We start from the raw sequence: 10,501 nt of genomic DNA on the forward strand, positions 1-10,501 counted from the left end.
GGCCTTAGGCAGTGAAATAAAGCAAGAAAAAGGAGTAATGGCTGGAAAGGAATAAATAAAACTCAGTGTCTGCAGATGACATGTACACACAGAAAATCCCAAAGGACCTACAGATACGTTCTGAATAAGTGAATTTAGCAAACTTGCTAATATAAGCTGAAATTACAGAAAGTGTTTATCTTTTACTGGCAGCAAACAACTAGAAAACTGACACCACAGTTTCAGTTTTGGGGAACAGAGAGAAACAAGCAATGGGGCCATATAATGGAAGTCCTTGAAAGTTTAAATTTGGATGGGGTGGAATCTGACTAAAACACAGGGAGAAAACACCTTGAGGTTTCTCACAAGGGTGAGAGAAGTAGAAGAAATGAAAAGTCACAAAGGTAAGGACAGCTCTTTAAGTGTCTGTGTAAGGAAAGGAATTGATGACAATTGGAGAGAGGGAAAGTGCAAAGGCCAGGGAAAGGGAGAATGATCGAGAAAAGTTCGTTTCAGCTGGAGGAGGCAGGGATAACATCCTGAGAACACGGCAGGCAGGCAGTGTTCTTTTTTCTTTTTATATATTGATTTTATGTTATTTTTAAAATTTTGGTTGCACTGGGTCTTTGTTGCAGCACATGTGCTCCAACTATGCGCTCCATAGTTGCGGCATGAAGGCTTAGTTGCCCCACAGCATGAGAGATCTTAATTCCCCAACCAGGGATTGAACCTGAGTCCCTGCACTGGAAGATGGACTCTTAACCACTGGACCACTAGGGAAGTCCCAGGGTTCTTTCTCAAAGCTAAGCAAAGAGTAGGGGAAGATGCATAGAGAGGCCATTTAATCTAAGGAACTATCCATGTCCTACCTCATCTCCTTTGAGGAATACTGTTGTGTGACATGTCTGTGGCATGTCAAAGGAACCTCTTCTTCACTAGCTAGAATCTTCCATCCACCATCCGTTATCCCCAATCTTTCTAGTTCTCATTCACCTTTGCAATTTTAGATTTTTCTCTGTGTTCTTTCCCAAACATGAAGATTAAGTCTGGTTTGGTAACTTGATACCCTGATAGGAGGACATGATTCAGGATTTAAGGCACCTGCTTGGGCTTGGGGCCCTCTGAAGACTGAGGAAGGGGCAGTTTCAGTGACTACACAACAAAGCTGCTCAATTTTATCCTGGCAAAGGCTGCCCATTTCCCTTGAAAGGTGAGAAAACAAATACCTACTCCAGGGTCTAAAAGGGATGAGAACATTTCACTCCTGAATATATTCAGCACTTCAGGGGTAAGAAGATCCCACATATCTTTTCCTCATCACCCAAGGATGATGTTACTTCACAAACCAGCCCCTGTACACAGTGGGTGGCCAGGGGAAGTGTTGGGTATCTTGGCAGGGGTCCCCAGTCTGGCATATAGGGCTACAGGCTCTACTGGTTGGTCATTCAAATTTACTGAAGCCTGGGGCAGTACTTCGTTCTACACAGCCAAAGTGGTTTTACCTTTGGTTAGCAATTTAATCTGCTGCTTTAACATTGCATGCTTTCTACCAGCTCTGTTATAGAGGAAATGAAATCTCCATTCAGTGTCATGATCTTTTGCCCAGTCTTTCACATTGTGACCTTTGAAATGAGACACGTGATCACTGTCTAGTCAATGATGGTATCTACTTGGTACTCAGTTTCCCTCATTCCTTAATGGTGGCAGCCTGGTTTGTGCAGTGACAGGAAAGCTTGGGTTAGGCCAGACGCAGTGTCCACAAAAACCAAGGCATTTTTAGAACCCTTGCTCAGAGGGAGGGAGTCAATATTATCAACTTGCCAATCCTTCACCACTTGGGAACTCCAGTGGATGGCCCCAGACCCCTTTGACAGCTGCCTTGGACACTGTGTAGAACACACAGGACGTGCTGTTACTGCATTAACCGTGTCACTGCATTTCAAGGGCAATCCAGCATCTTTGGCAACATGCCATTCCACCTGGATGCTATGGTAATGGCTTTTCCTGTGCACTCAATCAGTTGTATCTACTGAAGGGTCAGTTACTAGGTCACATACCTGAGCTAGGGCATCAGCTTCCTGATTGCCAAGGAGTGTCAGTGCCTTGCGAGCTGCGATCTGGAAGGCAGTAAGGATGGACTCAGGCTCTTGCAGGTGAGCCCAAATGTCTTAACATATCCTGACTCCACAAGGGCTTATTTATGATTATCTACCCCTCAGCTTTCCATTGTGCAAGTCATAGAGTCAACCACTTTAGAACAGCCCAGTTGTCAATGCAAAGGACTAACAGCCAGGCATCATGAGTGATCACCAGATGAACTGCTCTGAGTTCAGCCCACTGAACACTTCCCAAGGAGCATATGATTTAGTCAGTCTGGGGCAAGGCCAAGGAATCTATTTTTACTATAGTCAAATGTATTGCCCTCATGTCACCAGCAAATTAAACCAATATCATGTGTGTTAACATCCACTTAATGACACCAATCATAAAATAGATAACGAATGGGAATTTGTTGTATGACTTGGGGAACTCAAACAGGGGCTCTGACAGTCTAGAAGGGTGGGATGGGGAGGGAGATGGGAGGGAGGTTCGGGAGGGAGGGGACATGAGTATACCTATGGCTGATTCTTGTTGATGTTTGACAGAAAACAAAATTCTGTAAAACAATTATCCTTCAATTAAAAAAATTAAAAAGTATAATTCATGTATCTTTTTGGAAAAAAAATTTTTTTTTCTCTGGAAAAAAATCCTATTTCCTGCTGGGCAACTGTATACTAGGCATCAGCTGGAATTTTCCCCACTCCCACTTATAAGCTGCAGGGGTTACCACAGGAATAGGGATGAGGGCTTCTGGAAGATCTACATACTCTACGTGGCCTAGTAGCACCTGCAGTCTGAGGAGAGTGGGCTGACTGACAGGGTGCTTCTTTGCTGTGAATAGGCATGCCACTTAGTCAAAGTGGGGGTATTAAGCCATGAGAGATGTGGGTCAATGGAACATACTCTCAATCCACTCCTGGATAGGAAGGGAAGTTTTTCTCATGATGCTGTTCCTTTGTAAGAGGCTCTACCTGGAGAAGTGCTGTGCATGCTGCTAGGAGCTGTTGTTCTATGGGGGTATGTTGGGTTTCTGCCCCCTTCCAGAGCTGGAAGCAGAATCCTAGGGGTACTCTCTCTTTTTGTTGTCTCTGCCATGGTGCCCAACCCATCTTTTCCAGAGCCCCAGACACATCTAATTCAAACAGGCATCTCCCTGTTTGGGAGATGCCTCAAGCTTTAATCTGCTTCACTAATATTTTTGCCTTTTAAAGGCAGTTTGCTGCTCTGATCCCCAGTTCCACGTGGACTTGCCTTCACAGATCATGGTAGCCACCACTCTCCATCACTGAAAATGAGCTTTCCACAAAGTCCCTCTTACACTAACCACTCTAGGATCACTGGTTTGGAGGGCAGCAGAAACAGTATACATTTGGGACATAACGTAACAATGAAAAGACCAGAGAGAGCTATGTCCACATAAATTAAATTAGTCATCCAAGAACTGGAACTCTCGACTGAATCTTACCATAGTTTAGGAGCCATGGTGTTAGATAACCACATAGCCCTAAATTACTTATTGGTTGCTTGTCTGGGGATGAGGGTGGGGTCCTGCATACTTGCCAATACATCTCTCTGCATGTGAGTAGATAACACCAAGTTTTACTGAAAGTCAGGGATATACACCATAGAGGTCATAATATCACTCTACTGATTAAACAGATTGAACACATCAAAATCTTCTTTCCTGATTGATTCTCCTGGGTTTCCCTACTAAACTGGCAGACTGGCAGTGAAGGGGCTTTGAAATCTCACTTTGTGTCTACATAGAATTCTGGGTCTTGAGGATGCTTTGCACTGACTCCAAACTCATGTGTTAAGAAATAACATACAGGGGCTTTCCTGGTGGTTGAGAACCCACCTGCCAATGCAGAGGACACTGGTTCAATCCCTGGTCCGGGAAGTTCCCACATGCCGCAGAGCAACCAAAGCCCCATGCACCACAACTACTAAACCAGTTCTAGGGCCCATGAATCACAATTACTGAGCCCCTGTGCTGCAACTACTGAAGTCCACATGCCTACAGCCTGTGTTCTACAACAAGAGAAGCCACTGCAACGAGCAGCCTGTATGCTGCAACAAAGACCCAGCACAACCATAAATAAATAAATCTTAAAAAAACTAACATACAACTCAGGTTGCAAAACAACATGGGACCAGGGGACGAACTGTTACATAAATGAGACAAAGATGGCCCCAGTATACTAGCCCTATATTGTTTATTTTTTTCACAGCAAGCCAATACCCTTAGCTGAAAAGTTGCTGGTGCCAAACTCAAATTTTTACACATGCATTTGTTTTAAATATAGCTCCAATAAGTAAACTTTCAGCCATTTAGAGCCTGCTTGCTTTGTATACTCCTCAAAATTACAGGCAACATTTGCTAGCCATTTGAAAAGAGAAATCCTAGGTCTACAAAAGATCCCAAACCACTTGTTCTCCTTAGGGTGCTTACACAGAGACTTTCTACCTTGACATATAAGTCCCCTCTTCGATACCACTCACACTGGAGTTTCCTTGTCCTTCTCCCCTTCTGAGTGGCGTGGTTCCTGGAAGGTCTTCAGCTATAAGGACATCCTCTTGCCAGTATCCTTTCAAAGCATTATTTTAAAGCTGTTGTGTGCTACTACCACTTTCTGGCCAGGTTTTTCCTCTTGATCAGACCTGAAAACTCTTAAAAAAAACTTTATAGTTTGTTCTGAGGCATAGCTAATTAACAAACAATGTTGTGATAGTTTTAGGTGAACAGCAAAGGGACTCAGCCATACATAAACATGTATCCATTCTTCCCCGAACTCCCCTCTCAGCCAGGCTGCCATATAACATTGAGCATAGTTCCATGTAGGTCCTTGTTGGTTATCCATTTTAAATATAGCAGTGTGTACATGTCCATCCCAAACTCCCTAACTATCGCTTCTGCTTGACCCTCCCCTTCCCCTGGCAACCATAAGGTTGTTTTCTAAGTCTGTGAATCTGTTTCTGTTTGGTAAATAAGTTCAATTGTATCACTTCTTTTTAGATTCCATATATAAGGGATGTCATTTTCTCCTTCTCTAATTTCACTCAGTGTGACAGTCTCTGAGTCCATCCATGTTGCTGCAAATGACATTACTTCATTCTTTTTAATGGCCAAGTAACATTCTATTGTATATATGTACCACATCTTTATCCATTCCTCTGTCAATGGACATTTAGATTGCATCCATGTCTTGGCTACTGTTAACAGTGCTGCTATTAACACTGGGGTGCATGTGTCCTTTCAGATCATGTTTTTCTCCAGATACATGCCCAGCAGTGGGACTGCAGGGTTGTATGGCAACTCTATTTTTAGTTTTTTTTTTCTTTTTTTTTCCTTTATTTTTATTAGTTGGAGGCTAATTACTTTACAATATTGACTGGAGCCCATTATACAGAGTGAAGTAAGCCAGAAAGAAAAACACCAATACAATATACTAACGCATATATATGGAATTTATTTTTAGTTTTTAAGGAACCGCCACACTGTTTTCCATAGTGGCTGTACCAATTTACATTCCCACCAACACTGTATGATGGTTCCCTTCTCTCCACACTCTATCCATCTTATTGTTTGTAGATTTTTGGATGATAGCCATTTTGACTGGTGTGAGGTGATATCTTATTGTAGTTTTGACTTGCATTTCTCTAATAATTAGCAATGTTGAACATCTTTTCATGTGCCACTTGGCCATCTATATGTCTTCTTTGGAGAAATGTCTATTTAGGTCTTCTGCCCATTTTTTGATTGGATTGTTTTAATGCTGTTATGTATCATGGACTGTTTGTAAATTTTGTCAGTCAGATATTTGCAAATATTTACTCCTGGTCTGCAGATAGTCTTTGTTTATTATTTCTTTTCCTCTGCAAAAGCTTTTGAGTTTAAGTAGGTCCTAATTGTTTATTTTTGCTTTTATATTGTTTATTCTGGGAGATAGATTGAAAAGATATTGCTGTGATTTATGTCAGAGAGTGTTCTGCCTATGTTTTCCTCTAGGAGTTTTATAGCGTCAAAAAGAGACATGACTATTAATGCAACATGTGATCCTAGATTGGATCCAGGACCAGAATTGGTGAAAACAAATGAGATAATATATGATACTGATGTTAAATTTCCTGATTTAAAATAACTACTGCATTGTATTCGTGGTTGTTATGAACTGACTGTTTATGTCCCTCAACAAATTCATATGTTGAAGCTGTAACCCCATGGTGTGGTTGTATTTGGAGGTGAGGAAATAGGGAGAATAAGATGGTGGAGGAGTAGGTGGACCTGGAATACATCTCTCTCCATGGATATATCAGGAAAACACTTTCAGACACAGAAGATATTGCAGAACACCATCTGAGAGTGGGCACGAGTACCTGGTTGCCAGAAAAGAATACATAGACCCAGGCAAAACTTGGTAGGATGAAGGAAGGAGGTGGGGAAAAGATGACAGTGAGCAGGACTGGACCTGCACCTGGCAGGGGGTGGCTGTGTGTGAGAGGAACTGAAGCAGGGATCAGATCCCCACATTGGGGCATTGTTTGGAACAGAGAAGCATTTGAGGCTGAGAGTGAAGTAGCTGATCTGTGACAGTCTGAATGGAATGAGACCCACACAAACAATCCTTGTCACAGCCCCACATACACTGGACGGAGATGCAAGTCCCTTAGAAAGCACAGTGGCTGGGAGTTGGAGCATAGGTATTGGAGAGCAATCCCAGGGTGAGGTCTCCTGTTGACTGTTGAGTGGGTAGGATAGAGGAGTCTGGTAGGATACAGTCCATGGGTTTGTAGAGAGTCAGGCACAACTTAGTGACCGAACAACAACAACCAACCAGGAGGACGTTTAAGTGCCTGCCACAGCAAGCAGCAGAGAAGGACCCCAGCCAGGATGACCATTTAACCTTCTGACACACAAAGTAATAGAGAAGGACCCCAGGCAGGGTGGCAATTTAAAGGCCTGTCATGCAGCAACACAAAAGGACCCCAGGCAGCGGGCCCTTTAAGTGCCCTATGTGCAGAGAAACAGGAAAGGACTCCAGGCATGGTCCCCTTTAAGTGCCTGACAAGCCAAGTAACAGTGAAGGACCCCAGTCGGGGGCCCTTTAAGTGCCTGATGCACCAAGCAACAAAAAAGGACCCCAACATGGGTGGCCATTTAAGTGCCTGATGCAAAAGAGGAGGAGCCCAGCCAGGGGCACTTATAAGTGCCTGGTGTGCCAAGTAACAGAGAAGGACCCCAAGCAGGGGGCCCCCTTATGCCCCGGACACAGAGGGCAGTAGGGAAGTACCCAAACCCGGGGGGGGGGGGCGGCTTTAGTGCCTGATGCACCAAGTAACAGAAAAGGAACCCATGGAATGTGGCCATTTAAGCTCCAGACACTCCAAGCAACAGTGAAGAACTCAAGCCAGGGGGGTCATTTAAGTACCTGATGAACTGAGCAACAAAGAAGGATCCTAGTCAGAGGCCCTCTAAGTGCCTGACGTGCCAAGTAATAGAGAAGGACCTCAGCCAGGGTAGGCATTTAAGTGCCTGATGCACTGAGCAACAGAGAAGGACCCCAGCCAGAGTGGCGATTTAAGTGCCTGTCCCTCCAAGCAACAGAGAAGGACTCCAACCATGGGGACCCTTTAAACAGCTGACACACTGAGCAACAGAGAAGGACCCCAACGGGGTGGGGGGGCCCTTAAGCACCTGACACATTGAGCAATAGGAGCCGACCCCAACCAGTGCGACCATTTAAGCACCTGACAAGCTGAGCAACAGAGGACCCCAGCCAGGGCGGCCCTTTAAATGCCTGATATGCCAAGCAACAGAGAAGGACCCCAGCCAGGCGGGACCTTGCCTGATATGCCAAGCAACAGAGAAGGACCCCAGCTAGGGTGGCCTTTTAAGTGCCTGATATGCCAAATAATAGAGAAGGACCCCAGCCAGGGGGCCCATAAAGTGCCTGAATGGGCGGAGCAACAGAGAAGGACTAGACAAAGAGGCTCTCTGATTGCCAGCTGTCAGAAGCTAGGAAAAAGACTAATAGGGCCATAGTTCCTTCTGCTGAGGCAGTTCATATGCCTGTACACTTGGTGCCACCAGGGTTCCTGTGATCCAAGCAGCTGTGCCACTTCCATGCTCAGTCCTCACTGGAAAAGAGCTGCCAGAGACTAGAAAAAAACCTAATAGCAGCACATCTCCTGCACCAATAGCCATTGGTGCCCCTGCCATACCCAGTATATCTAGGGTCCCTGTGACCCAAGGAACCATGCCACCTCCATGCTCGATCCTCATTGGGACAGAGCTGCCGGAGGCTAGAAAAACCCTAAGAGCACCATATTTCCTGCTGCCTTAGCTGCTGACTCCCCTGAGTACCTGGTGCTGCCAGGGCTCCTGCAATCCAAGCAGCTGCACCACCTCCACACCCAGTCCTCACTGGGGCTTACTCAAGTCTTCCAGGGCAGCCTCAGGAGCAAACCCCTGTAGATGACTCACGTGCATAGGTGCACATAAAACCACAATTTTAGCCCAGAAGCAGTGTGGCTAAGGAAGAGGACCCAAAACCATCCCACCAGCTGTACAAGCTGCAGATTAAATCCACACAATCAACTAGGCAGACTATGTGTCTATGGAGTATATAAAAGGACAGTGAGAATTCCCACAAAAGAAAACAGTAGCTCTGGCAGCTGTGGACATTGGAGGCAAGAATACTCAGGAACAGGACCAATTAGAGTCTGAGCTGCCCCCACTGCAGGTCCAGAGACCAGCCCAGTATTGGAGGGCATCCTAAGGAGGTGAGGTGGACTGTGACTCACAGCAAGGGAAAGGAGGCTGACAGCTGAGATCCAAGAAAACATTTATTATTTTTATATTTTGATTTGTTCTGAAGTTGCATCTGGATTTTTTTCCTTTTTTTCCTCTTGCTGTAGTTGTTGGTTTTTTAGTACTACTAAATCTATTTAAGCTTTTGAGAATTTTTTAAATCACATTTTTTATTTCCTTTATATACTGCCTCTGCATTGGCCTTCTGTGGTTCTGTGGGGTTTTTTCTTTAATTTTTTTTTAAATTTATTTTTTATATTTATTCTTTTGTTTGCTTTTCTTATTATTCTTTATCTGGTGTAGTTATTCATATGTGTGTGTGTGTGTGTGTGTGTGTGTGTGTGTGTGTATAAATCTTTTTTATCTACACTCTATTTAACTTTGCTTTTATATTCTTTCTTTTTGTCACCATGTTTGTTTGTTTTGTTTTCATTGCTGTATTCCCCAGTTGGCACCTTCCTTTGGTTTTGTTTTCTGGTTTGTGCTTTAGTTAGTTTTGTTTTTAACTGGTTGATATCATTTTTGGTTTCCCATCTCTTGTACTTTCTTTTCTGGACTGTTTTGATTTTGTTTATGTGTGTATAAGTGTGTGTGTGTATATATTCCATTATTTTTGTTATTATTTGCCTGTTTTAGTTTGTACTTACCATTTGTCTGGGATTAGTCTTTTGTTTCTTGTTTTGTTTTCTGTTTTGTTTGTTTTAATCCCCTTTAATGCCATAACAAACCACTTGTGGAATCTCAGTTCCCCAGCCAGAGATTGGGCCCTGAATCTTTGGAGTGGGAGTGCTACCTCCAAGACCCTAGACTGCCAGTGAACTCCTAACCCTAGGGAGTATTAATTAGTGAGAACTCCCACAAAGGCAACCACTTGCATAGAAGACCCAGCATTGCCCAACTTCTAGCAGCACCCTGTGCAGGATACCTCATCCAAACAGTGAACAAAAACCAAACCAAACACACAAACCAAATCATGAGCAGACAGGATTATGACCTCACACACCCTGCCCACCAGAGGGAAAAAAAAAAAAACTTCACCTCCTCCCACCAGAAAGCAAGCACAGTCACACCCAACACAAGGCCTACACAATCCACTGAACCAAGATTACCCACCAAGGACAGAAACCAATAGGAAGAAGGAATTTGACCCTGAAGACTGGGAAAAGGAGACCTCAAACACAGTAAGTTAAAAAAATGAAAAGGCAGATAAATATTGTTCAAATGAAGGAACAAGCTAGAAACACACAAGACCAAATAAACAAAGAGGAAATAGGCAAACTACCTGAAAAAGAATTCAGAGTACTGATAGTAAACATGATCCAAAATCTCAAAAATAGAATGGAGAAAGTGCAAGAATCAATTAACATATTTAACAAGGACTTAGAAGAAATAAAGAATAAACAGAGATGAATAACACAATTACCGAAATTAAAAATACTCTAGAAGCAATCAGTAGCAGAATATTTCAGGCAGAAGAATGGATAAGTGAGGTGGAAGATAGAATGGTGGAAATAGCTGCCAAAGAGGAGAATAAAGGAACAAGAATGAAAAGAACAGGATAGTCTCAAAGACGTCTGAGACAAAATGCACTAAAATCAAATAGGAGTCCCA

This window comes from Dama dama, chromosome X (genome assembly GCF_033118175.1).
Source record: "Dama dama isolate Ldn47 chromosome X, ASM3311817v1, whole genome shotgun sequence".
Lineage (NCBI taxonomy): Eukaryota > Metazoa > Chordata > Mammalia > Artiodactyla > Cervidae > Dama > Dama dama.